This window comes from Ambystoma mexicanum, chromosome 1q (assembly GCF_040938575.1).
Source record: "Ambystoma mexicanum isolate Mex_15411 chromosome 1q, UKY_AmexF1_1, whole genome shotgun sequence".
In the NCBI taxonomy this organism is placed as follows: Eukaryota; Metazoa; Chordata; class Amphibia; order Caudata; family Ambystomatidae; genus Ambystoma; species Ambystoma mexicanum.
In genome coordinates, this window is record NC_090922.1 from 305916171 (window position 1) to 305943603 (window position 27433).

A 27433-nucleotide genomic window follows, 5' to 3' on the forward strand; every position below is an offset into this window, starting at 1 on the left:
GTTGTTTTAATAAAGACAAACCAACAAACATAAATACATTTAATTCAAGTGATTTATTTTGTTTAGTCCCATGAACAGGCCTAAGTTTGAGCCTTTTAGCCTTTCTTCTTTGCATTGCAAATAACATCTGGTGGTAATGCCCAAATAACTGCATCTTTTCATGGAGACGTGGAATCCATTGAAACAGCCCAACCACTACTGATCCTGATTTCCAGGATCTTCCTGAGGGATTCTTGTGTTTTCCAGAATGGCAGTGTTTGGCATGGGATTCTGGTTGTACCCTGCGGTCCTGTGCCTTACATCTCAATATGCTGTGAAGTAGCTCCAGTTTTGATTCTGCGCAAGTGGAAGAGATCAGTAACAGCAGTCACCATGTAAAAATGTAGCAGCTGCCATTACAGCAGATCCCTCTGGACTCCACCTGCTCTTAGCTCGTGCTAAGGCAGAGTCCATAGCTATCCTGGTCTCTCCACCTGCATCAGAATACTGTTGCAGGCAGAAATGCCTTTGGATTTCCTGCCATGGTTCCTGCTCTGTGTAGTGGATTTGATTATGAATGGTTTATCTGTGGCAAGTGGGTTTTCACGGGTAATCATCATTTTGCATCCCCATAAAAATGAGGCTGAACTATACTTGTAATTACATAGACAGTGAAAGTATTAAAGTCATAAAGGATTATGGCAGAATACTACACATACACAACTATGGGCCTCATTCTGGCTATGCCGGTATCCTGGTGGTAGAGACGCTAGGATGCTTGCATCTGGTACTTACCTTTACCGGCACCCGGTCCGGTGGCATTGCTGCCGGATTACGGGTGCCAGCAGAGCAGTGTAAATCCCCATTCATGGAGTCCCATAGGACTCCATGATGGGATATGCCATCATTACCAGCACTCATGTAGTCGGGCGGTCCAGTAAAGTGCTGTTATCCTCGAATACAGCACTTTTTTTACCCTACCGCCCAACTTGGAATGAGGATCTTTGTTCATCAAAGATTGCTGGAGATCTACAAATCTGGCCCATTGGGATGAACCATCAAATTGGCTGCCCCTCCCCAAGCTAACCCTTTGTCCTTTCTCTGTTGTATCCCTACTTTTTGTACAGCACTATGTTGTTTATTATCTAAGTTGCTACTTCCTGAATCCTATAACATGGAACGGTCGGTGTAATCTGAATGCAAAGTAAGTGCCGAATGTACAAATTCTAAAGCTAGTAATGGCTAAAAACCTCTGCATGATATTGACACCTACTTTATTCACACCGTTGTTTCATAAATCTATGTTGAAAATGTGTTCTCAAATCCTGTTCCATAAGGTTCAGCTATTGCTATCAATCAATTACATGGGGGGTCCTTAGATGGAGGTTTGTGCAGGAGTGTGGAGAAAAACAACACTAATCTCAACACATGCATGGATTGTGTAACACAGGTTGGGGCTCGTTACGAGCTAGGCGCTAACTCGCGGTTACACTGGTGGGTTGCCGGTGTCACCGGTGTGTTGCCGACAACCATGAAAACACTGAATCCTTCACCTGACGTTCCGGTGCCACCGGGACATTACAAGCCCTGGCGGAGCGGGAAGTCAGGCGGGGGATTCGGTAAGTCCCCATTCCCTTGGATGCCGATCGGACTCCAGGGGAATGGGGACTGGGAAGCACTGGCGCAGCGGTACCGGCAGGCAGACTTGTAGGGTACGCTTGTTTCCGGTCCACCACACTCGTAATGAGGCCCATTGTGCCCAGAATCACAGATATGTGTGAATTTCCATTATGGTGTACAATTAGATGATCCCTGTTCCATAGTCTCATTTCAGTATACAAGTTATTTTTGAAATAGATGTGGATAATCGAAAAAGGAACAGAGTTGTATTTTCTGGATTTGTGGTTTAAGGGAATATTGGATTTTAGAAGTGAGAGATATAATTCAGATTGTTTATTTGATCATAGATTGTTGATTAAAATATATACATACATATAGAGAGGTATATATTACAGGGACTGCAGTTATGTTGCTCAAACACTGAACAAGCACTTTTTGGACGGCTTATAACTTTGCCCGCCCTGAAGGAATCCCCACCCAAAAAAGTATATGGCCCTGTCAGATTGATCCTGCGAAGACTGGTGAGGTTTTCTCAGGGAGGGCAAATTTATTATCGGGGTCCCAAAAAAAATATTTGCTTCTGTCTACAGCCCATACCGCTGGATGGATTTACACCAAATTTGCAACAGGAGTGGCGGCTTGGTCCCGAAAGTGTGCTTTTGCACATTTGGTGTAAATCCGTCCAGTAGTTTTCTTTTAAATGGCCCAAAGGAAGGTAAAAAAAAAAGAGTGATATCTGGGTTCGATCCGTCGACCCACTTCTCTGTTCAGTTCATGGACGGGCCTCTGATTGGCCCAGAGGGCAGCGTGGGGTCCACGGATTGGTCAATAAAAACGTGAGGGGTGTCATATTTTCCAAAACAGCCACCATGTTGGATCTGTGGACAGCCGTACTGACTGCGGACGGATCAGTGGGGAAAAAGTCTGGAAACCACATTTTGGGTCATTTAGTGTTCGAAAGAGGGACTGAGAAGGGTGAGAGAGTGATAAAAAGATGTTATGGGCTCTTTGTATAGGTGAAAAAAGAGTGTACGGGTGGCACAGCAGTCCGCGGACAACACGGTAGTCCGCAGACAGAGTCTTGGGCAGACAGCTTGAGAACTACATTTTTGGGTTTTTTGGTGAATGAAAGAGGGTTTGTCAGGGTAAGGGTGTGCAATATTGATGATATGGGGATGTTTTCATAGGTGAAAAATAGGTTTGGTGGTCCATTTCGATTGTCTGCAGACATCATTTGAATTGGGAAGTTCAGGCCAAATTTTGGTGTGGTGTGGTGGTTGTGGCCTGTGGCCAGATTCTTGGGTGCATGGCCGTTAATTGTCTCTTGAATTTAAAGCCATCTACTGGACATGGACAGAGGTCAACAACCATTATAATAATATGTGTATAGAAATTGAATCTGGCCTCTGGATACAACCATTATAATAATATGTGTACAGTAATTGTAGATAGTGTAGGGGCAGTATACAGTATTTGTAACATAGTGACATAATACAATTGAAGTGCAAATAGTACTTATGATTGCTGTACAGGTTGAGTTTGTTGTACATGGTAATGAAGGAGAAATCTTTGCTTCTTCGCTGTGAATAAAAAACAGTATAATATGTTCAGCAGGATAGTTTAAAATATTTCATTGCATACAATCTCACATATTCATGTACTTTTTAGACTCTCATAATCAGTACATTCTAAGTACTATGTGTGAAACAACATTAATGTGTGTTTTGCACAGTTGCTGTTCTGTTTGCACAATCATTGGGGGAAAAAATCCCTATAAGATTAAAAAAAAAACTACATTTCTGTGAGTTTAAGTTTCACAGTATGTTTCTTTGATGTGTGCAGTACTAATGTTTTAAGTGCACACATAAGTGGATTTGTTGTTACAAACAGTTTTGGAGTAAGAAGAATTGTGATGGTGTATTTGCAGTAAATGTAATGAAGGGTATTTTTGACGTACTTAGATAATTGTTGGCATATTGAAACTGTTTTGCATTTAAAAGCAACTTTGCACTACAATTGATGTTGTTAGATACCAGTTGGCGTATTCTAACTGTTGATAGTTTTATATTTCTGAAGGATATTTTTGGAAGCAGTTAGATACCTGTTGGCACATTCTAACTGTTGATAGTTCTACATATCAGTGACTAAACTTTTCAGACCCTCATAAGCAGTACATTCTAAGTACTATGTTTGAAATAACATTAGTGTGTGTTCTGCACAGTTGGGTCACTGGGAAGCAAAATCCATACAGGATTAAAAAACCTTATTACATTTATGTGAGTTTAAGTTTGACACTATGTTTATTTGAAGTGTGCAGCACTTCAGGGAATATTGAACCCCTTAACTGCCATGGGTATTTCCCCCCAGTGCCAAGGCCTTTTTTGGTGATTTCGGTATGTCGCCATTCAATGCCTTGTAACGCTTTTGTTACATGAGATATCTTGGCCAAATTTGCCCCCTTTTTTCCCACTTGTAGGTGGTTGTAACACCATCCAGGAATCCTAGTTTGCTGTAGGCCAGTGAGAGAAAATAACCAAAAAAGGAGAAAATGTAGGGTTTTCTCAGAAAATGCAATAAAATTATGTACAAAGAAGCCTGTTTTTTTTTTCCTTCTAAGAGCTAGGAACAAATGGTTTCCTGTGGTGAATTCCCCATTTTCCCGGCTTTCAGAAATAGGTTGAGTGGAAATGAAAAAAACTTATTTTGATATGGTTATCTACCGTTTTGTGAGAGGTAGGTGATTTTGGCCTTTGTTCCAATAGGACATGCGTGGAAGGAATGGAAGAAAAGGGTAGGAAAGCTGAATGGGCGGAAATAAAGGGATACATTTCTGAAAAGTAGACAAAATTCCTAGTTTAGGAAGGGGTGATTTGCGCAGGTCAGGCAACAACTATGTAGGGAAAAATTCCATAGTTTGTGATCAAATCTGGAAAATGAAAGAAAAAAAGGTATGTGGTGGACATGGTTGGCCCGGTAAAGCAATGGCTTCTGTGAATTTTGAGAAAAAACAATGCTCTGCTACATTCCCCTGACTCTTCTAGTTAGGAAATCACACATTTTTTGTAATGTTTCACAAAAAAGCAATACCACAAGCCAAAAACAGAGCCATGGTACACAGGAGTTTTATGCTTACGGCCTAAACAGACATAATTAGCATGTGTAAATAAGGAAAACAAATGTGGTGAGGATGGGCAAGCATCCATTTTTTGAAAGAGCAGAGGCATACCTTTTGAAGGCTAGGTGACTTCTGCATAAAGTGTATTGTGCATAAAGTATATAGTGCATAAAGCAGTGACTAAATGTAGGTCACATTTGGGAAATGAAAGGGTTGTGTGACAAAGGGCAGCAGAAAATGGGTTGAAATGTTATGAAAACTATGTAAACACAACAAATGTCATACCTTCCCGAGTTCCCACAGGTGTCCTGACAAAAAACGTACCTCACATGTTTGGGTGCAGCTACCTGGGCACAAAGGGAAAAGGCTAAAACACGGGCAACCCCAAGTCTTTTGGCACAGCAGATTTTCAGGAATTCTGCTCATGCAGACAACCTACAGATTTGTGCCTAGGGTGTTGAAGTCACCAAGGAAAACAGGGAACCCCATGCATTTCCGGAAAGAGGACACCCGTGGAAATCCATGGAGGTCTGACTTGTGCAAATCGGCTCAGAATGTATTCCCCAGAACCCCAGGCAAAGTTCAAAATGTGGTGAAAAAAACAAATCTTTGCATATTTCACTCTGCTCACCTGCCGAAACACATTGCCAACAACAAATGGCCTACCTTTCTGCATTCCCACAGGAGTTCTGATGAAAGTGGTACCTCACATGTGTGGGTGCACCTACCTGGGCACAAAGGGAAAAGGCTAAAACACAAGTAACCCCAAGTCTTTTGGCACAGCAGATTTTCAGGAATTTTGCTCATGCGGATAACCTAGAGATTCGGGCCTAGGTAATCGAAGCTCCAAGGAAAACAGGAAACCCCATGCATTGCTGAAAAGAGGACTCCTGTGGGAATCCACAGAGGTCTAAGTTGTGCAAATCGGCCCAGAATGTATTATCCACAACCCCCGGCAAAGTCTGAAATGTGGCGAAATAAATACAATTATTTGAATATTTCACTCTGCTCACCTGCCAAAACACACCATCAACTACACATGGCCTACATTCCAGCGTTCTCACAGGTGTCCTGACGAAAATGGCACCTCACATGTGTGGGTGCACCTACCTGGGTACAGAGGGAAAAGGCTAAAACACAGGTAACCTCAAGTCTTTCGGAACAGCAGATTTTCTGAAAGTTTGCTCATGCAGACAACCTACAGATTTGGGCCTAGGGTATCGAAGCCACCAAGGAAAACAGGAACTACCATGCATTTACAAAAAGAGGACATCCGTGGGAATCCACAGACGTCTGACTTGTGCAAATCGGCCTAGAATTTACTACCCAGAAACAACAGCAAAATCCAAAATGTGGCAAAAAAAACACAATTTTTGCATATTTCACTCTGCTCACCCACCGAAACACGCTGCCAACACCACATTGCCTACCTTCCTGCATTCCCACAGGAGTTCTGATGAAAATGGTACCTCACATGTGTGGGTGCACTTACCTGGGCACAAACGGAAAAGGCTAAAACACTGGTAACCCCAAGTCTTTCGGCACAGTAGATTTTCAGGACTTTTGCTCATGCGGACAACCTACAGATTTGGACGTAGGGTGTCGAAGCCACCAAGGAAAACAGGGAACCCCATGCATTCCGAAAAGAGGACACCCGTGGGAATCCACAAAGGTCTGACTTCTGCAAATCTGCCTAGAATTTATTACCCAGAAACCCCAGCAAAGTCCAAAATGTGGCAAAAAAACACAATTTTTGCATATTTCACTCTGCTCACCCAACCGAAACACGCTGCCAACAACACATGGCCTACCTTCCCACATTCCCACAGGTGTCCCGACAAAAACAGTACCTCACATGTGTGGGTGCACCTACCTGGGCACAAAGCGAAAAGGCTAAAACACGGGTAACCCCAAGTCTTTCGGCACAGCAGATTTTCAGGAATTTCTCTCATGCGGACAACCTACAGATTTGGGCCTAAGGCGTAAAAGCCACAAAGGAAATCAGGGAACCCCATGCATTTCCATAAAGAGGACACCAGTGGGAATCCACAGAGGTCTGACTTGCGCAAATCGGCCCAGAATGTATTTCCCAGAACCCCCAGCAAAGTCCAAAATGTGGTGAGAGCTGCATGAGATGGCCACCCCTCCATTTTAGATGGGCGGAGAGGGCCATCCCCCTTTCCATTACAAAATTCCCTGGTGGTTTAGGGTGCCCCTCAGCCCCCCTAAAATGCAGCCTACCATTTTCTGTTTGTTTACCCAACTTCCCTTGGCACAGATGGGCACATTAGTGTACCAATCTGCTCCCAGAGTGCCCAAAACATAGGTCCCCATCCATTGGGGGGCCTGTCCCATGTTTTGTGGTGGCCCTCCCTCCACCCCGAATGGATGGATAGCATCTCATGCAGCCCTCCCAGGGGTCAGATGCCTCTTCCCAGGGCCAGAAATCTCCCCCCAGGGAGGGCTCCATAAGGTGCCCCTATCCACTTGGGGTGGGGGCGAGAGGGCCAACCCCATTTCATTGGACATTCATCTGATGGTCTAGTGGGCCCCCATCTAGTGGGCCTCCCACCCTCAAAACCACCCATTCTTTTCTTTGTACTTTTTGTTTATGTTTGGCCTCTTCCCTAGGGGCAGGTAGGCACCCTTCTGCCCCAGGGGGGCCCTCGCCTGCAGGCCCCCTCCTTTGGGGGGTCTGCCCACACTTTCCTGTTGGCCCTCTCCCCACCACCAAATGGATGAGGGGCACCTCATGTGGTCCTCCCTGGGGGAAGATGTCCCTTCCTAGGGGCAGAATTCTGCCTCAGGGAGGGCTACATGAGGTGCCTTCCATCCACTTAGGGTGGGGGGAGAGGGCCATCCCCTTCCATGAAAAAATTCCCTGGTGGTCTACGGGGGGGGGGGGCACTCCCCCAAAACCAACCATTTTTTAAAATTCGTTTTTGGTTTGGGCAACCATCTGTCCCAGGCGGGCCCTGACCTGCAGGCTGCATCCTTTGGGGGGCCTGTCCACACTTTCCTGGTGGCCCTCCCCAAAAATGGATGGTGGGCACCTCATGTAGTCCTCCCTGGGGGCATATAAGGAGGGCTACAAGGGGTTTCACCCCATCCACTTAGGGTGGGGGAAGAGGGCCACCCCCTTTTCATGGAAAAGTAAATACCTGGTGGCTAGTGGTCCCCCACCCCCACCCAAATCTCTGTTGCATTTGAATTTATTTTAATGTTTTTATTTTTTTGTGTCCCGTTTCCCTGGGGGCAGATGATCACAAATCTGCCCCTAGGGGTCTCCATAGGTGTGGCCCCATACTTTGAGGGCCAGGGGGGAGAGGGCTACTTACATGGTAAGCAGCCCCCACTCCCTCCTCTTCACAAAAGGATCCCTGGTGGTCCAGTGCCATTGCTGAGCGTGGATCGAGCACTCTGAGCCCTATCCGCGCCCAGCAATGCTTCAAAAAAAGTTGTCATTGGAAAGGGGAGAGCCTCCCCTTTTCAACGACACCTCCCTCGATCTCATCGGCTCAAAAAAGCCAGAGATCGAGGGAGAGGGAGAAGGGCTCTTACCTTTTCTCTTCACTGCGGCAGCCGTAAATGGCTTCCGCAGTGAGTTTACTTTAATTTTCATGTTGGCGTGCAATACGCACAATAATGTGAAACTGAAGGTAATCCAACCCCCGTGGCGTGAGAGGAGACCTCCCCCTCACATAGCCTGACGGTTGCATTACTGTTTTGTGCGATCCCTGCTGTGAAGGATTGCCAAAAAGGATGAGCTATGTCATCCTTGGCACTACGGAGGTAATGTCAAGGACGAGATAGCTCATTCCTTGGCAATTAAGAGATTAAAGTGCAGATAAGAGTATTTGTTGTTACAAGCAGTGTTGGAGTAAGAAGAATTGTGTATTTGCAATGAAGTGCAATGCTGGGTATTTTTGAAGTAGTTAGATACCTGTTGGCGTATTCTAACTGTTTTGCTTTTCAAAAGTACGGTTGTCGTCTTTTTTTAAAGGTATTTTGAAGTACTTGTTGGTGTGTTGAAACAGTTTTGCATTTTAAAAGCAGCATTGCAATAGTATAGATGTAGTTAGATACCAGTTGGCCCATTCTAACTGTTGATAGTTTTATAGTACTGAAGGGAATTTTTTGAAGCAGTTACCTCTTAGCATATTCTAACTTTTTTGCTGTTCAAAAGTAGCATTGCAGTATTATGCATACAGTTAGATACCAGTTGGCATATTCTAACGGTTGATAGTTTTGAAATCAGTGACTAAATGTAGGTTTAAGGAATATCAAGTAGGCATTTGTTAGATTTTCAGGCATTCAAACCAACCACCTTTTTTTTTTGGTTGTGGCACCAGCGTGGTAGATTACGCCTACGGTTGTGAAGGAATTCTTGCCAAGTCATACTTGCCCATGTGTGAAACTAGTAAGGTTGCAGTTGTTTTTAGTAGTATCTGTGTTGTACCGTGAAAGCATTAGTATCAGATATTGGCTTTGTGAGTTTATGTGCATGGTGGAATGATTGTCTGAATTGCAAAAAGTGCATAATATGGCATGATTTGCATTTTGCAACAGCGGGTGAAATGGAATGGATTCACAATTTTGTATAGATACATACACAAATCATTAGGGATGTGTTCTTGTGAAACATGGTGGCAGAGAGTGCATGTATGTTTCTACATATATGAAATCTGGAAGATTTCATTTATATTTATGCTTTTGGTTTCCAGGCTTGCAGTAAGTACATTAGAAAATCTTGTGGATCTTCCTGTGTGTTTATGGTGGATTTTACCATGCCTGTACAGTAGTCCAACTTTTGCCTTATTGCTGAGACACTGTATGTGTCTATGTGTATGTGTATTATCTGTGGCATTTCTATAAAGGATGAGCATTTGCAAACAGAACTGGTCTAAGCCGTTTTAGTAAATGTTTTGAACAGTTGGAGGCAATTGGAACAGAAGATTGATTGCTACATTTGCATATCAATTTACACCGGTTGTGTTGGAAAATAAAATGGAGCAGAGAGTTCTGTCTCTGTGTCATTTGCTGGACCTCCTCCTTGTTTTTTTAGGAGAAATATTTCTCTTTCTATCTGCTGATAGATGTGCAGTTGTGTTTGCAGTAGATCGTATTGTGGTTGTAGTGCTTGATGGAGTGGCAGTTGTTTTTTGTTTCTTTGGTGGTATTTTTGGGAGAACGCTTATAAATTCTGTTTGCATATATTTTCTTTTTAATACTTTATCTTTTTGAGGAACAGAGTACATATGTAGATGGGGTGTGTAGAGTGCACATAGTCTGTTATACCTGTTATACTCTAGTATGCAAGGAATGTCAGCCTTGACTTTGTTTGCATCAAAATTGATTTGGAATAGTGCTTTGAGTGTACGTAGATGTTAAAGTGCTACATAACTCATACCTTCTTTAAAGTCTGTGCTGTCAATGTAAATCAATGGTTGATCTAGGGTTAGCCCTTGCGATTTGTGAATAGTGACTGCATATGCAAGAGACAGAGAATTGTTCTCTGCGTACATACATGTCTTTGAAAAGAAGGAATTATGCTGTTGAGCATCCTATCCTTTTAACTTCTGAAAGTTTGTCAAAGTGGATGTTGACAAACTGAATGTTGTTGTCATGTGGCTAAGTCTGGAAGCCAACAAAGGTACCAATTTCTCCATTGACTAAAGCTTGCTCTAGGTCAAGATTGTGTTTATGAATTGCTCTGCAGTTAAAACACAACATTAACATTTTCTCCAATCCAGCTGTGTTGGAGATAGATTTTTCTTAGCTATTTAGTCGTGCTGTTGCTTGTTGACACATAGGGAGTTTCATGCCGTGCACTTCCAGTTTGTCTGTGGAGCTAATATGCAATATTGGTTGAATTTCTTTTTTTAACATTGTCTCGTTGAATTGGCTACAGCTTGATAGGGTTGGCATTAAGGATGCATTTTATATTGTTTTGTGCTAATTGTTCCATGATATCAGGAGCAGATGTGTTACACCCATATAGTTCATGGATGGGTCTGCTATTTAAGATGGATCATGCACCTTTAGAAAGAAGACCAGCTCTAATGCTTTTTAAAATGTTAGCATAGGTGAGGTCTGCAGAATGACACATGTTTTGAGTTAGTTCTCTCTATTGGAAATGTTACCAGAAATGTACATTTCTATTGCTGGCAAGTGTGTTGCAGCACTGTATGTGTCCTAATGTTTTATAAATAGGTTCACCTTTCACTGCTGTTAACTGCAGGAGATCGCCAAAAACAATAATGTGGTTTCCTCCAAATAGTTGTTTGAAGTCAGTTTTTAGGAATTCTTGCAATCTGAGCTCAATTAAAGCCAACAAGGTTGGAAATCATGCTTACCTCATCTATTAGGAGCATTTTCATTTGTTTTAGAATTCTGTGTACTTCAGTAGCAGCTTCTGCTGATTGTCTATATTATTCTAATTTGTTCTTCTGGAAGGAGCAGTAGTCGGTGTAAAGTAACACCTCCTATGTTGTAGGCAGCTAAACCTGTGGGGGCTGTTACAACAGCTGAAAGTTTGTTTGTTAAATTTTGTAGAAATTTGGTGATGATTTTAATTAAGTGTGTTTTTCCAGAACCAGCTTCACCACTTACATAGAGGAACAGAGGTTTATAATTTTGACAGCTACAAGTTTTACTGTCATGCTTCAAACCATGTTCAGTTTCTTCAGTCACTTCTAGGTAAATGGTAAATTCATTTAGCTGTGATTTCAGCACTGACACATTCTCTTCTGATTGTTTATATTGAAGCTTGGTATTTTCAACTTTGTTCAAGGTCATTTCTGCTTCTTTAGAAGGATTGGTTCTCTGAGTGGTTCTCTTAGCTTTCTGTAAGAGAAGATTGACTGCCCTCAGGAGTGACATCATCTAGTTGTGCTTGAACTTCTTCCTCTTGTTGGTGTTCTTTGTCCAACGTTGTTTTGTATTGCTTGAAATTGGCATTTGTTATACTACTTTCATTTCCATTGAATGCAGCTTCAAATGAGTCATGGTTACCTAATAATTCTTCTTTTCTGCATGGTTTAAAAAGTTGTAGTAGGGCCATGTAATAAAGTTCTCTATGTTGAGGAGTTTTAATTGACAATTTTATATGATTAATTAGGCTGGGTTTGCTAAGTTTGGCGAGGCTTCCTTTCCTTCACAAGCTGAGAAAACATATTTTCCTGTTTTTTCATCTGGTTTGACATTATTTTTGACAATGTTCTATTGGCACATGTTTTCCAAAGCAGTACTTCTGTTTGGGTAGTATGTGTCTAATAAATTGGTTTTTTTTTAAATGTCCTGGCTGTTGGGATCATTTCTGGCTATTGTTTCCATGTCTTAGTAGGATTTCAGCACTCTTTTTCGGGATGCAGCTGTACCAAGGCTTAGCCAGACTGAGGGCCCAATTCATGGAATTATTTACGCATAAAATAGGGGGTTTACGCGTGAAATTGTGTGCAAGCACCTGTTTGTCAATTCATGGAATTCATGGAACACAATGTGCAGGCTTACCAGGGACTTGCGAGGAATCCGTGCCTGTCCAACACTTTACTGAGACACCACAAATGCCTTGAACGAGACTCCAAGCGAAGGCCCGCCTTGGTCTGCGCAGTCAGCTAAAAAGGGGCGGAACATGTGAAATGGGGAACAAGCGTAAATACGGGCGTAACAAGGGAAGTACCACAGTGAAACCATTTGTCGCAGCAGTGATCGTGGGACAACGCAGGAGGAGGAGGATGGCAAGGGCCCAGACTTTTCTACCTAGGACCAGCCTTTTTGGGATGCCTGATGACCAGGTCTATGGCAGAAATAGGTTTCCACCACATATCATATTAGACCTGGTCACAGAGTGGGAAGATGACTTTACATCATCCACTATGTGCTCCCAAGCACTGAGCCCCTTGGAAAAGGTGCTCAATGTACAGCATTTTTTGGCCACTGGATCATTTCAGCAGACAACTGCCATAGTTGGGGGCATTTCACAGCCTACACAGTCATGCTGCCTACATCAAGTGTTAGCAATAATGAATGCATGCCCCTTAGTCCGCAGGCACATCTACATGCCCAGAACACCTGCAGAAAGGCAGGCCGTGGTCCAGGACTTTTATGGGTTGGCACAATTCCCGAAAGTGCTTGATGCAATTGATTGCACCTATGTGGCTCTACGTCCACCTAGAGCTACATAGCACATTTGTTGCAAACGCAAGCACTGGCATTCCATCAACCTGCAGGTTGTATGTGATGCCAAGGGAATTATTACTTCTGTATATGTAAACTATCCAGGGTCCACGCATGATAGTTTCATATTCAGAATGTCACCCCTACACCGGGCCCTGGAAGCTGGGAGGCATGGCAACACATGGTTCATTGGTGAGTATAAATGCCCCTGCACATGCATGCATGTCACACGCAGACAAATACACACCAATGCCAAACATTTCCACCTCTACAGGGGACAGTGCCTACCCTCTGAGCACCTACATGATGACGCCAATACGGAACCCTGACACACTGCCCCAGGTAACATACAACACAGCCCATATTGCAACTCAGGGCATAGTGGAGCGCACATTTGGAGGGCTCAAGTCATGTTTCCGCTCCCTTGACTACTCTGGTGGTGAGTTGCTATATGCACCACCACGAGTGTGCAGGATCATTGTGGCAGCATGTGTCCTGCCCAGTGTTGCAACACGGCGTGGTGTACCTGTGGACATGGTGGTGCCCCCACATCCCCAACCACATGCACAACGCTTGTGCATAGCAGGTCAAAAAGCATGTGGCGAGGCTGCCCGTACTCAGCTTGCAGCTACATTTTTCACCTAAAATCCAACCTGTGTGGAGTGCACACTGCCCTGGCACATTCCAGGTGCCATTCAATGATGACTAAGGGCCAATCATTTGTGCCCACCAAACCACTCTGAGAATGTGTCTCTTAGAACTAAAACTAATTTAATTTTGGGTTGCCAAAAGAAAAACATAAAAGAGGGAGTATGCCACTACCACTATGCCAAACTAGACATCAAATCGCCTGTATTTCACATAAAAAGTCCCATATGTCATGTAAAATCATCACCAGGGTGTGCTATGGTATGTAATGTCAAAGGAGATAGATAAATGGCCAATACATAATACAAGTGTCTTAAAGCGCTCAACCATGTATTGAACAAGTACAAAAATAACACCTGCTCGTAGAGATCCATAATATTCAGGACAGGAACAGTAAATGCATACTATACTATACTATACTATCGTGGATGTAACAATTAATCTGTCGGACAGTGAATCATCATATTCTCCTAAATGCATCACTGTGCCTTCATGCAAGGACCGAGGGCAGGGTGGAACAGAAAGACAGCGTACCTGCATGGTTCAATCAGCAGGAGCAAGTGCACAGATGTTCAAAGGGGTGTGATATTCGGAGGGTGTTAACAAGTTCAGGGGTGGTTCAAGTGCAACCAGTCAGTGGATGCTCAGGTAAGTGCAGAGAGATGCAACTCTCTCATGCCATTCCCAAAGTGCAGTGATGATGACACTAGTCCATGTCACGGAGGCAACTGCCACACAAATTGCTGGGTTTCACAGGGGCATGTGAGATCTTGAGGCATATCAAGCAGACATTCATCAAGCAGCAAAGACAAAAGGAATGGAGAGAGTGAGAGAGCTGAGGGATTGCTTAACAGGGAAGAGGAAAAGAGAAGGAAGAGTAGAAGATGAAACACATGGGTAGTTCATGGAAAGTAAGTATCCCAGAGGTTGGCCCCTACTGACGATAAAGAAAACCTGGAAAAAATCTCCATCAATAACTGGCTCATTTGAAGAAGGTCAGAGTAACGTGATGAAATGGCTCTGGAGGGACAGCATTGAGGAATGAACATTAGCAGATAGGCAGTAAGCAGGCCTCACAAATCACAGTGCACAATGCATACTTCCTACGACTCGACGCTGCCTGCCATGGCTAGCCAGTGGAGGACAATCAGTGGTAGACAGATGTGGACTGTTAGGTAGAATTCTCATTTCATGGCTAATTTCCCTTACATAGTGAGTCCCTCAGCAGCTTTGCTGGATCTCTGGAGTTGTTTCTTTCCACTTGGTAAGAGTGTGAGCTTTTCACCACTCTTACTTGTGTTTTGCTATGTGTTTTTACCTGTTTTTGTGATTGTGAACTCCGGAGTACACCACTTCAGTAGCCCCCTTCTTTTGTGTGTCACACAGCACTGTCTGTGCAGTGACAAATGGTTGTCGTTCAGACTTCCCACCGACTCCATTTCTGAGGCTGACTACCGTCCCCCAGAAAAGGGTAAAGTTACCATTAACTTTACTTAGTCAAAATTAACCACAGATCCATTACACCCCATCTTACATGGAGTACTGGAAGGGTTAACTCTTAGCCCTTTTTATCTGTACCTCGTAGAGCATTGTTTTGCTCTTTTAACATTTAGACATGGCTGGTGGCAGTGGTATCTACCCTCATTTTCTACCGCAGTTATCTTATATAACCGTGGTAATATTGTAGGCTATTGTGTTAGCCTCAAACTTAAACCTGCTTGACCAAATACTTTTTCTTTTGGCTCTGGTGCAGTTTAGTCGTCATTTCTTTTTGTTAAAATCCTTCTTGTGTTTTACTTTGCGTGGCAAAACAGGTTTGCCTTCTTTGTTCACTGTCTTTTGGCGGATTTATGCCAAGAAGCCCTCCTCATGGCGCCTGGGTGTCTAGGTGGGCTGAATGTGAGGGAAGGGTGTAGTCACCCCCTGCACAGGGTATCCTAGGAAACCCAAGTCGCACTTTTTCATGATTGGCTGAGGTGGTTGTCTGGGCTGAACAACCCCCCTGCTGTGTGATTGACAGCCAGGCTGTATGAATGGGGGATTTTCGCATAAAATGCAGGTCTCTTGGGCTGGAAGTCAGAGAGTCGCCACTGGACGGCGCAGGAGTGGTCGACTGCTGCAACTATCCTGTACCGGTGAAGCCCTGCTGCAGTCTTGAGTTATCTACCCTTCAATGACTAAGAGGAGATCCAATCCGGAGTCTTCTTCCCTTGAGCCTGGTGAGGATAACCAGCTCATCTTCTTCAGCCAGAGGTCGCCTTCGTGGTCGAAATCGCTGAAGACTGCTGTAGTGGTCCGGATAGCCACCTGAAGAGCCTCTCCTGTTTTTAAGGGGTGCACCTTTTATTCATCGTCGCTGCTGCTGGCCTCATCCCTGTGTGGTGTAGACCCCCTTCATCGTCCTTCTTCGTGCCGAAGCCAGGAATTGTGGGTCTACAGGAAACTACCAGGAACAACTGCCATGGCACCAGCTTCTTCTTTGAAAAGGTACTGTGTCCTGCTTGAGGAATTTTGGGTGAAATCCCTATTTCTCGCTTATAAGGCTTGCCCATATTTTTCCCTCCTTCTTATAACTTTTGCTTCCGAACATTGGACAATATCTAAAGTACTTTTGGCAACTTTGAATCGCGAACTATCAGACGTGTGATCCTCGAAACAGGAACCCGGTTCCACTTAAAACTGGCTCTGGCCTCTTGACTCTTGCATTTCTGCCTAGGAGTGTTCTTCGATTCGGTTTGCCTACCTAACGTATTGCCTATGATTTTTGCCCCAACTCTCTCTGGGTATCTCAGGTGCTAAGTGTCTTTTTGCCACGGTAGCATATCTTGCCACAGATACGCATTTATTTAGTAGACCGAACTGTCAAAAAGGTGATCGCAATCGTATTCAAGGTAACGTGTATTGTTTCGTAACAGCGGTTCTCTCAAACACAGGGTACTTACCTTGATTTATACCATACAGAGTGAATTGGCCAGTTATAGTGTATTTAACGTGCGGTTTTTAATTTAATAGAAGTGCTGTGTTAATAACAAATGGTTTAAAAATAAATGTACTTATATTTTTTACCTGAAACCTTGAGTCAGTGTTTGCTTGAGTCACAGTAATTGTGGTCCCTTTGCGTAATCTCTGCTACTGCTCATATACTCTTGAGATAAGCCTGGCTGCTCCGCTACTGCTACCACTCTAACATAGTAGTACAGGCTTGTACCAAAGGTAAAACTTGTATTGCCACTTGTGGTCTTAATTGTGTGTTGTGGTCCCTAAGGGCACTGCACAGGATTCTGCCTAACACGGACCCTGGCCTTTACGTCAAACATAAAACTTGTGCCCTTGTCCCGAATAAATTACACAGGGTGTGAATTACAATCATGGAGTTGGTGCAATAGGCAGTAGCACTAGTGTAGCCTGGCGAGCAACACAGGAGATGTAAGATTGCACCTATGCGTGATGTTGTGGAAGTGTATATTAACTGTGTGCATCAAGACCTGCAAGTTGGACTCATTCACAATCACATGAATATGTGTCAGTAATGCAAGGGGGTAGTTGAACATCAAGGCAACATTCCTGCCTTGGAATGAGTGTGCATGGAGTGTGAACATATAGGAATGACTAAGTCAATGGCTCAAGTAGGCTGCAGTGGAGTCAATAGGGACATGCAATTTTGTAAATGGCGCAGAAGCCAAGGTCATTTTGAGGGCACCAGCCCGGGATGGCTGTGTGGCAGACATGGTGAATAAGGGTGCCAGTGTGTCACTAGGAACAGTGCTGAAGAGTACTCTGTCCTCATCATAGTACAGTAATCATAATGAAAATGTTCCAAATATGCATATCAGTAGGCAAATTTATATGTCAAAGATGCATGGTAAAGGAATGGACACCTGCATGATACCACAGGTGGTGGCTGATGTAGGGCAGAAGAAAGGACACAGTATGGGGTTTTCATGGAATATATTTTCACGAATGACATAAGCAAGTCCACTGTCCATTCATGGATCATCAAAATGAGGATGGAATGCATCCCTGTGTGAAAAGCAAATGAGACATCAAGGACGATAAGGACAGCAGGGCATTATGAATGGATGGATGGCATCATTCATCATGAGACCCTAGTGACTGTTGCTCCGGACCGTTACAATGCACACTGGAGTTCACGTCCATCCACAAGAGTGCCCTAATGGGCATACATTTGTGTGTAGATCAACTTCATTAGCAGTTTCTCCCGGAAGGCTATCAAGCTATTCACCAGTATGTTAGTGGCTAGGAAGGCTGTGCATATGTCATATTAGCAATGTTGTGCAGAAGTGAGTGCCTGATGGAGGATTGAAATGAAACACCAGAAAAGGAGAGTAGTGAATGAGGAGAATGAATAATGATGATGGTGAGTGTCGGGGCGCGTCAAGGTGTGGAGGGTTGTGTATGAAGTGCCTCTCAGTAGTTGGTTCATTCAGTCATGTGTATTATAAAGACATTGTGGTGTGAGAGCATGATAAAGGTACTTTGAAGGTGGCCTAGGAGAATATACAGTGGATGTCTTCACAATAAATAAGCCACTCAGCTCTTGCTCCTCTGCCAGAACCCTGCTTGGTGGCACAATGTACTCCTGCATACCGACGGAGCGTCAAGGGAAGACATAAGCCAACAACAACAACAAGCAAACATTTAAAATCCTAAACATTCAAACAATGTTAAAAGTACACTGTAAGCCACCAGAACATGGTCAATGCAGACTTCATTGTCACCGCATACCTATGGCGTAATGCTGCATCTATTCCAATGAAAGAAAAGGTGGCAGCAGTTTTCCTGTCTTGGTCGCACAACACGAGAACGCTGTCGCCCTGTACCTGCAAATAGACCAGACCTCACACAGCTTCAGAAGAAACATTAAAAGCTGGTTAGCTACGAATGACTCATAACTTCCGTTAGGAAACCTGCACCATTGACACCATAACAGCGCTTATGGCTGTAATGTACCTTCTCTGTATCATACTTATTGCTGCAATGTTCTTCCTCTTGTATCATACCTTTATTACTCCTTTTGTATTACTGTATAACTATTTTGTGTGTAACTTTAACTCTGAAATCTTCTTGTAATGTGCCCAGATACCTACGGGTTTGGTGCGCTATATAAATCAATAAACAAACCAACAAACAAACAAAACAAACAATGCCTCACCACCATGCACCCAGATGCGTTGCACTAGAAGCTGCATACACCATGTTGCTGCATGCCTGAGAAAAGGAAGAAAACCCACTAACAATACAAAACCTGATGTGCTGCAAGATCAAATAGCCCACATACCAGCAGACATAGCAACATGTTTGTAAATTCACAATCCTATGGCACACCGAGAGAGAGGGAGATAGAGAGTGGCACAGAGAGTGAATAACAAGGAAATGACAGATCAAGGAGTCCATGGCCTGGTTTACCGATGTACAATGACATGCTGCACAGCACAGCCGGTGCGCCCATTGAGATATCCACATAGGTATCTTACACAGTGACATGAGCTCTAATCGAATTACCACAATGCCATGTGCACATGGAAAGGACATATAAGACAACTGACACATGCAGCAAAGATGCCCAACAATGAAGCATGCCAAACATGCAAGACAGTGCAAACGCTTACCAAATAACTGTGCCTGCATGTTGTAAATCCCACATGACCTTCACCAGTGTGTTTCCTAATTCGTCAAAGAAGGACAGTGTCTGATGGAGGGCATGAGGAGTGTGGACTTCAAATGGTGCAGGATGTCTCACCCAGGCCAGCAGTCACTACCACATCAAGGATAACTGGAAAAACATGGGCGAACATATTAAAATACCCATTGTGCAGTATAATTGACCCAGCATACACGTGCCATGGAAAAACAAACCTATAATTACCTGCACATGCCATCCCGTGCACCCCCATGCAATCATGCTAGATGACTTCACTAGGCATGCCTGTATGTACACCACTGCACATGTACAGTCCCTGAGGAGTTAATGGCACACCTCAAGGGCAATCAATACAAAAATTACAAAGACCACAACCAGGAAGGGGCAAAACAAAATATGACATGCCAACATCTGGCCTGGGGGGGTGGGAGAAAAAATGTCTATCTTGGAATGGGGGTCCCCCCAGGATGGGGGAGGGGCAGGGTACAGGTCAACACCCACATGTCTGGATGTTGAAACAAACAATTCTCTCTCTGGGTTCATAGACTGCACGGCTATCTTGGATTGGGAGGGCTATTGCTGCTGTCGCCAACTTCCTGTGTAGAATCCGAAGGTGGTAGTGCTAAGGGAGGTTGACCACCTACAGCCCTGGCCTGGTCCTCCATTGCAGCGGTCAGGCAGGACTCCGATGAATGCATCTGCAACATGAAACCTCAGAGGTCTGCATACAACACATCACAGGATGCACGGAGTTCCTCCGAGATGGTGTGACTCAAAAGTTGCATCTGCTGTTGGTACTGTATACTGCGGGCTGCCGCTAGTACTTCCATTGAAGCTCTGAGGGCATAAACTCTTGCCTCAGGTCTTCCTTGTGGGCGCAACGCTCTGCAGCAGAGATGCCTGCAGAGACCTCAGATCGGCCTGTCGGCTCCTGCTGCTGGCCTCCATGTGCAGCTTGTCTGAGCGGCATGTGGACCACAATGCCCCCAGCTGGAGCGCTACCTGTGTTTCTCAGGAGAACATGGAATTGGCTACCATATCCATGCCCTGAGCCAACATCTCATAGGAAGCATCCTGTTGCTATGCAACATGCAACATTCACTTCTCCCACACTGTCTCGCCAGCCGTGACACGTCCACCATGTGTGTGTGCCCCACGCCTGCCGGACCCAAGGGAGCATGGCCCTTGATGTGAAGCCTCTGTCTGTGGCTGCAGGACTGAATCCCTCCCTTGGTCATCCGTCCCAGGACTGGAAACCAATACAGTGAAGCGGGGCCTTGCAGCTGTAACCACCACAGATGGATGTGGCAACACTGACTGGCCCTGTAGGGAACATAACTCCCTGCAGACGCACAGCCTACAACAGCTCCAACACTTGATGCACTCACCTCCGACAGCATAGAGGAATGGACATCTGGTTCACCACCAGAGCTACTCTTTTCATTGGAGTCGTAATGATAATCAGCCATGCCCTGGATTGCCTGTAGCACAAGCGTATTCGCATGGGCTGCCAAAACACGTCCTCCATTGGTGCTCTGTTGGGGCTCAGGCTGGCCGTTCCTCCTCTACCTCCTCCCCTGAATATGGTGGCTCATCATCTGCACATGGGCACATAAAGACATGAAGAATCATGTTAATTGTATCTACTACATGCATTGTCATCACAATGCTGTCCTGCAACACATTGTCATGCATGTTAACATGCCATAATATGCATACACACACTATGTACAACAAGCCCTGAGATCATGGTGTGTGCAGACTTGCCACCGCATCCCATGTCCCTGACCATGTAGACCATGTAAATGTTACCCTTTCTGCTTGAAATGACTGGTGGCAGTAGTTTAGATCAAACTACCATGATCTTTCTCGACCGCAAAGCGCGGTAGCAAAAAATGGGGCCAGCCATGTTTTTCAATATAGCGCCCAAGACCCCTCTGTAAAAACAGACTCTGGTTGACTTGTTTCACCATTTCTTTTAGGAAAGGTCCTTCTTGTGTTTGTCTCTGTGTGCCAAACCAGGTTTGGTCCCTTTGTTCATTGGCCTTTGGCAGGCTTCAGTGCTGAAGCCCTCCTCTGGCGCCAGGGTGTCTGGGGTGGACAGGGTGTGAGGGAGGTACCCGAAACTCCCTGTGCTTAGTCTCCTAGTAGACCTGAATGCACTCTGGTGTGATTGGCCAGCTGGCTGTCCGGCAAGGACAGCCACCCTGCTGTTTGAGTGACAGCCAGGCTGGAATGAATGGAGGAAAACTGTTTAAAAGCAGGTCTCTGGGACTTGGAAAGCAGAGTCGACCACTGGAACAAAAGAACCGAAGAGGAGAGGAAGGAAGAGGACTGCTGCAACTCCTGGACGACCGGTGAAGCCCTGCTGCAGGACCAAATTTCCTGAAACTCTGACGACAGAGAAGCCCTTCAAGGTTAACTTCTTCCCCCGAGTTTGGTGGGATCAATCAACTCACAAGCCACCTGGACACCGTCCCTATCTGGTTGAATTTTTATCAGAGTGCTGTTGAAAACCGGATAGCCAGAGGGAAGAAAACCAGCCGTGGACTTTAAGGCACTCACACCTTAAACCGACGTCTTGCTACAGCTTTTGGCCTCTTCCCTTGGCAGTGCAGGAACCCCCCGACGTCATCCTTCTTGTCCTGACGACTGAAGCCCAGGAACAGCGATATCTGCAGGAACTGCCAGGAACAACTGCCTCAGCTACAGCTTTCTTCATTGACAAGGTACTGTGCAAATGCGGTCTGGAAATATTTTCGGCCATCAAGAAAGTGCGTGAAAATGTCCTCAACTACGAAGGCTTGTCCTTCCCTAAACTTTCGGCAAACTTTTCGCCTAGCCAAATCCCTTTACAAATCTGTGGCAAAGACTGAAACGTTAGTTACCAGAACTGTGCTATCCTGTAGAAAAGACTCTGAACCATTGACTTTGGCCCAGGCCTATTGAGAACAATTGCTGGTTGTATTTAACTGAAACCCTTTGCCCTGCCTATGAATGTATTTGGGCTGTCTTCTCTTATAACCTTGTCTTTTTCCCCCTTTATTAAGTATCTGAAGTGCCATTTTGCTCCCTCTTCATTTTGGAGCTAAACTTGTTCATTTACTTACCGGTTGGATTTTTGTGGTTTATTAGTGTGTGATACTGAGCTGCTTATGCTAGTGTAATGTTTTCTAACTGACAGAGTAAATAAATGTATATTCTTTTACTAAGAAACCTTGAATCTGTGTATATTTGAATCACCGTATTGGTTGGCCTTTGTGTATGGCCTTTGTGTAACTTGTTCTACTGCTCACTCAACTCTTGAGATAAGTCTGGCTGCTCAGCCACTGCTACCACATAACTGTGTAGTACAGGCTTGTACCAAAGGTGAAATTGTACTGACACTTGTAGTCTTAATTGCATGTAGTGTTCCCCAAGGGTACTGCATGTGATTCTGCCTAACACTTCTCTCTCCAGATCTGACACCAGAGCAGCAGAGGGCCTGCAGGGCTTTGCTCCGGCAGTATGCCCCTCTGTTCTCATTGCCATCAGGCCTCACCCCGTGGTGCAGGCATGAAATTGACACTGGTGACAGTGTACCTGTCAAAAGCAGATGTTACACAATGTCAGACACTGTGAAGAACCACACCCAGGCTGAGGTCACCAAGATGTTGGATCTGGGTGTTATTGAACCTTAAACTAGTCCAAGGTCCAGTCCAATGGTCCTTGTCCCTAAGGAAAATTCCCAGGCAGGTACCAAGGATTGGCGGTTCTGTGTGGGCTACAGAGGGGTCAATGTCATCACCAAAACTGACCCGCACCCATTGCCCAGGGCCGGTTAGCTCGTGGACACCACAGGTGCTGCCAAATTTGTGAGCACCTTTGACCTTACCTCGGGCTATTGGCAAATAGCTCTGATGGACCATGTAGAGGAAAAGACTGCATTCTCAACACCTGAGGGGCTATACCAGTTAGAGTCATTCCTTTTGGGATGAAAAATGCACCTGCCACCTTCCAGAGTATTGTCAATAATGCGCTCAGTGGGCTGGAGGCCTTTTGTGTGGCCTACTTAGACAACATTGGTGTCTACAGCTCAAACTGGGAAGAACATTTGACTCACTTGGATAAGGTGTTGCAGGCCTTGAAAAGGGCTAACCTCACTATCAAGACCACCAAGTGCCAGATAGCTCAGGGGAAAGTCACTTATCTTGGTCATGAAGTATGAGCGGGTCAAATCCTTCCCCTCCCCAGTAAGGTACAGGATGTACAGGATTGGGAGACTCCCACAACTCAAACCTAGGTTAGAGCCTTTTTGGGTCTCACTGGGTATTATCGCAACTTCATATTGGACTATGGAAGCATAGCTGCCCCTCTGACGGCTCTGACTTCGCTCAAACAACCCAGGAAGGTTAAGTGGACAGAAGACTGTCAGAAGGCCTTTACTGGCTTGAAGGAAAGTCTACGTAGGGCACCTGTGTTGTGTGCAACTGATTATGGCAAACCCTTTATCGTTCAGACTGATGCCTGCGACACCGGAATTGGAGCTGTCGTGTACCAGTTAGTTGACAAAGGGAGGGAACATCTGATCATATTCATCAGTAGACAACTCAAGGGTAGAGTACTTAGGTGAGCTACTGTTGAAAATGAATGTTCCAGTATTGTTTGGAGCCTTAGGCGTTTTAGGTCTTACCTTACAGGGTCTACCTTCAAGGTCCAAAAAGACCATAAGTATTGGTCGTGTTGAGCTATACCTTCGTTGTGCGCCGAAAAATAATGGAATAGGCAAGTAGTTATGGTCAGAGTTATAAATTCCTTTTATTTTTGTGATATTACTACGAAGGCATAGCTCAACACGACCAATACATATTGTCACATACGGAGTGGAGGGGCTCTAAGTCTCTGTAGTAGCTAAACCTGGTGCGACGCTAGATCTCTAACGTCACCTTAACTCTCAAGGACAAATCCTTCTAATTCAACGGGGCGCGTAGGTACCGCAACAGGTGTCATCACAAACAGTCCCTCACTAGCAATGCAAAAAGACCATAAGCCCCTCAATGGGCTTATGCAGATGAAGGGTGAAAACCCAAAACTGTTCAGGTGGTCCATTAGCCTGCAAGGGCTAGATTTCCCCATAGAGCATACACCAGCGAAGAGTCATGATAATGGAGATGGCCTTTCCAGAAGGTATGTTGACCGTCTGGATGAGGGTGTCAATCTCGTGGGAGATTAGATTCCCTAACCTCAGCCTGGGAGGGGTGACTGTGATGCTGGAAATGCATCGGAGAGACAGGGCCTCCGAACCCTTGTCCTTTATTGCTTTATCATGTATGTTCTGTCATGTTTTCTGCACAGGAGTTCACGTAGGACTCCTGGCGGTGCGGCTCTGCCTCTTTTTGTTTTGGTGAACAGCCCCTTTGGATACCCTTATGGCACCCATGGGTGGGAGTACACCCCTGCACTCCGAGTGTATGTTTTAATGGCACCTGTGTGTGGCCCACAAAGCAGGGTACGGGATGGTGGCAGCTCCGTGCTGATTGAAAGGTGCTCTGAGTATCCTCCATTTTGGGATACCCATGCCCTGCTATTGGAATCAGTTGATTCCTGATAGGAGACAAGATGGCCCCCATTGCCCCTTGCTTTCTCTCGCCTGTTACCTTGTTTTTCCGGAAGTCCCACGAAGGCCTGACTCTGTCCCTTCCCCCTGACTGGCTGTTGGGTGGAAGTTCCATATATAGTATGTGGAGAAGTCCAGGCCAGACTAGCTGGAGCCTTCCCAGTGACTTTATGTTGTGGGTACACCCGAGGGGTGGGACCTGGGTGAATGGAGTGCATGATGAATATGCTGTCCATGTTATGGGTCTCTGGAATCTGTGTGAGTGACACAAAGACTGAGGCAGCCCTGCCCGGAATTGGTATGAATGCAGTGTGGAGTGCAGACTAGCTGGGTACTTGTTCCAATACACATTTCTTGGGGTCAGTGTCTGGAGAGAGGAGAATGGCCTGAATGCACTGTGAGCCTGATTGGCTGCCTGCCTGCCTGAATGCCATTCTGAGTGATTGATTGCCTGAGTGTGACCCAGCAGAATGAATGAGAGACTAAACAGCATATCTGGGGACCTCTCACTGCTAGAAATTGTTCAGAAGCTGAAGTTGATACTTGATGCTTAACCTTGAAGCCCACTGGAAGAAGGAGAATTGCAACTGCTCCCCTTCACCAATCTGAAAGCTGCTGTGCCTTCAAGGAACTGATCCAAGTGAGGACCCTGCTAGGAGACCTCTTCTAGAGCTATGAGGGACCATCGTGCACCACTAACCTTGACCGAAACACCCTGGAAGTCAGCCTTCGAAAGGCTGTCAACCGGAGACGGGGACTGCCAAGGAGAACGGAGAGAAGCACCGGACAGCCATCCACCATCGTCGCCCAGGGTTTGCAGGTTTGCTATAACTGCTGGAGGCCTATCGAAGCTATGTTGCCCAGCATCTGGAACCTCTTGACACTGAGCTGTCGGCGACCGGAGCCGCAACGCTCCATTGATTAAGAACACTTTGAACAAAGTACTCCCTCGCTCATCACCGACGACCGCTTTATCCCGCCGGAGAAAGTCAAGGCTGTCAACGCACTGTGGAGAATCCGCCGGTGGGTTTCCTGCCACATGAAGACCACAGAGACGACGACGACTCAACGCCCTTGCTGGGCCAAAGTTCTTCATAGACTCTTTGCGGCAATAAACTGTCATCGTCGAGGTGCACCACATGCCTCATCTTCGCAGGACTTCCATGACTGATCATCAACGCGCAGCGCCAAGACCGAAGCTCCTGCCTCAACGCCTTTGTTCACCATTTCCACATGGGATCTCGATGATCCGTGGCTCCTGCCTTACAGGGAGCCACTCAAGACGACCCAATGTCAAACTCTTCTATTCCAGGTACATTGGGGTGGGTGAACCTTTCTAGGGGAAATATGACTCATATGAGCAATATATGGACTGGGCATGTATTATATCTTTATTTACAGGTTGCCTAAGTGTGGGGATCCTCATACAGAACTGTAACGAGTGATAGGGGCCCAGTATTCTTCCTATTGTTTTAATCAAACTGTTTTCTACCTATGTCTATTGTTGATTCACTTTATAGCGCACCGTAGCAAGTACCATTTAAGTACTGCTTGGCTGCGATACTCCTGTCTCCTGCTTTGCAAAGAGATTTCAATTTTGACTACAAGGACTTAAGGATTGCACAAGGACTGCATATACCAGCAGGTGATTATTGTGCTGCACTACTTCCGGGAGTCTTGGATGTCGAACTGATATTAGTTTATAATTATTCTTCTTTGTTTGTTTAGGCTTGTTTTGTATACTATCACAACTTCTGCAACGCCCCTTTGAAGGCGTTTATATAATCTGGAACGTGCCACCCCGTGCGCGCGCACCATAGCAAGTACCGTTCAAGTACTGCTTGGGTGCTTAGCCACGGAACTGTGGTACTACGGGACAAAGCTATTTTCTTTTGGGCAAGACAATTTGCATTATAGCTTACTAACATATGTGTACAAACAAATGTTGATTTTTAAGCAATTTTAATCGTATCCGGTTAAGTGGACCGATGCAAAGATACGGAAGGTGGTAGCTGCATAAACAAAATAGTATTGGTCAATTATATGCAATTATATACGCTCAAATCTAACATGCCAGACTTACCTGAGCTTTCTCTCACGCTGTTAACCATTCTATCTAAAATTTCAGAGAAACCGAAGCGAGCGTCCTCACGCAAGTCTATAATGCTCACACCGGTCTCGTGAACTACGAGCCTTAAAAAAGATACGGTTATTTTGTGCTCTACCGACGAACGCAGACATGGTTCTTAGCGTTAGTAAAGAAAATATTGAAAAAAGTGACACTGAAAAGGCACAGGAAAGTGACATTCAAGTAATTTCAGATAACACTATTCTGCAAGTAATTAAATATCCCACTAAAAATAAGTGATGAGAACGCATTTGACAATGGTGGAAAAATATATTGACCTCCTCACTCACAACATCACCAGATTATAACGCCCATTGCTCAATGGACTCTAGTATTTCACTTGCTGCCTCATATATACAACCGACTCCACGGCAGCATTTGTCACCAAAGGAGCAATTCAAAGTGCCAGCCAATGATTGATTCATTGAGATTACACTCACAGCAGTTAATACAACAATCAAAAGCCTATTCAAATTGTTTGTTTCTTTTGAGTCAAAGATTAAGCAT

General features: G+C 45.0%; 1 protein-coding gene and 1 long non-coding RNA gene across 6 annotated transcripts in view; one reads left to right on the forward strand and one right to left on the reverse strand.

Annotated features, from left to right (window-relative positions):
- LOC138527639 (uncharacterized) overlaps positions 1-27433 on the reverse strand; it is a 112765-nt gene that overhangs the window by 73333 nt on the left and 11999 nt on the right. For both annotated transcript variants that reach the window (XR_011283962.1, XR_011283965.1), the window contains exons 3-4: positions 20591-20800; positions 19171-19334 (exon numbers count right to left, since the gene is read on the reverse strand). This is a non-coding gene — a long non-coding RNA (uncharacterized lncRNA). The remainder of the gene's footprint in view (positions 1-19170; positions 19335-20590; positions 20801-27433) is intronic.
- The window catches only part of LOC138527626 (galactoside alpha-(1,2)-fucosyltransferase 2-like), a 161256-nt gene that overhangs the window by 5034 nt on the left and 128789 nt on the right, over positions 1-27433 (forward strand). The window lies entirely within an intron of this gene.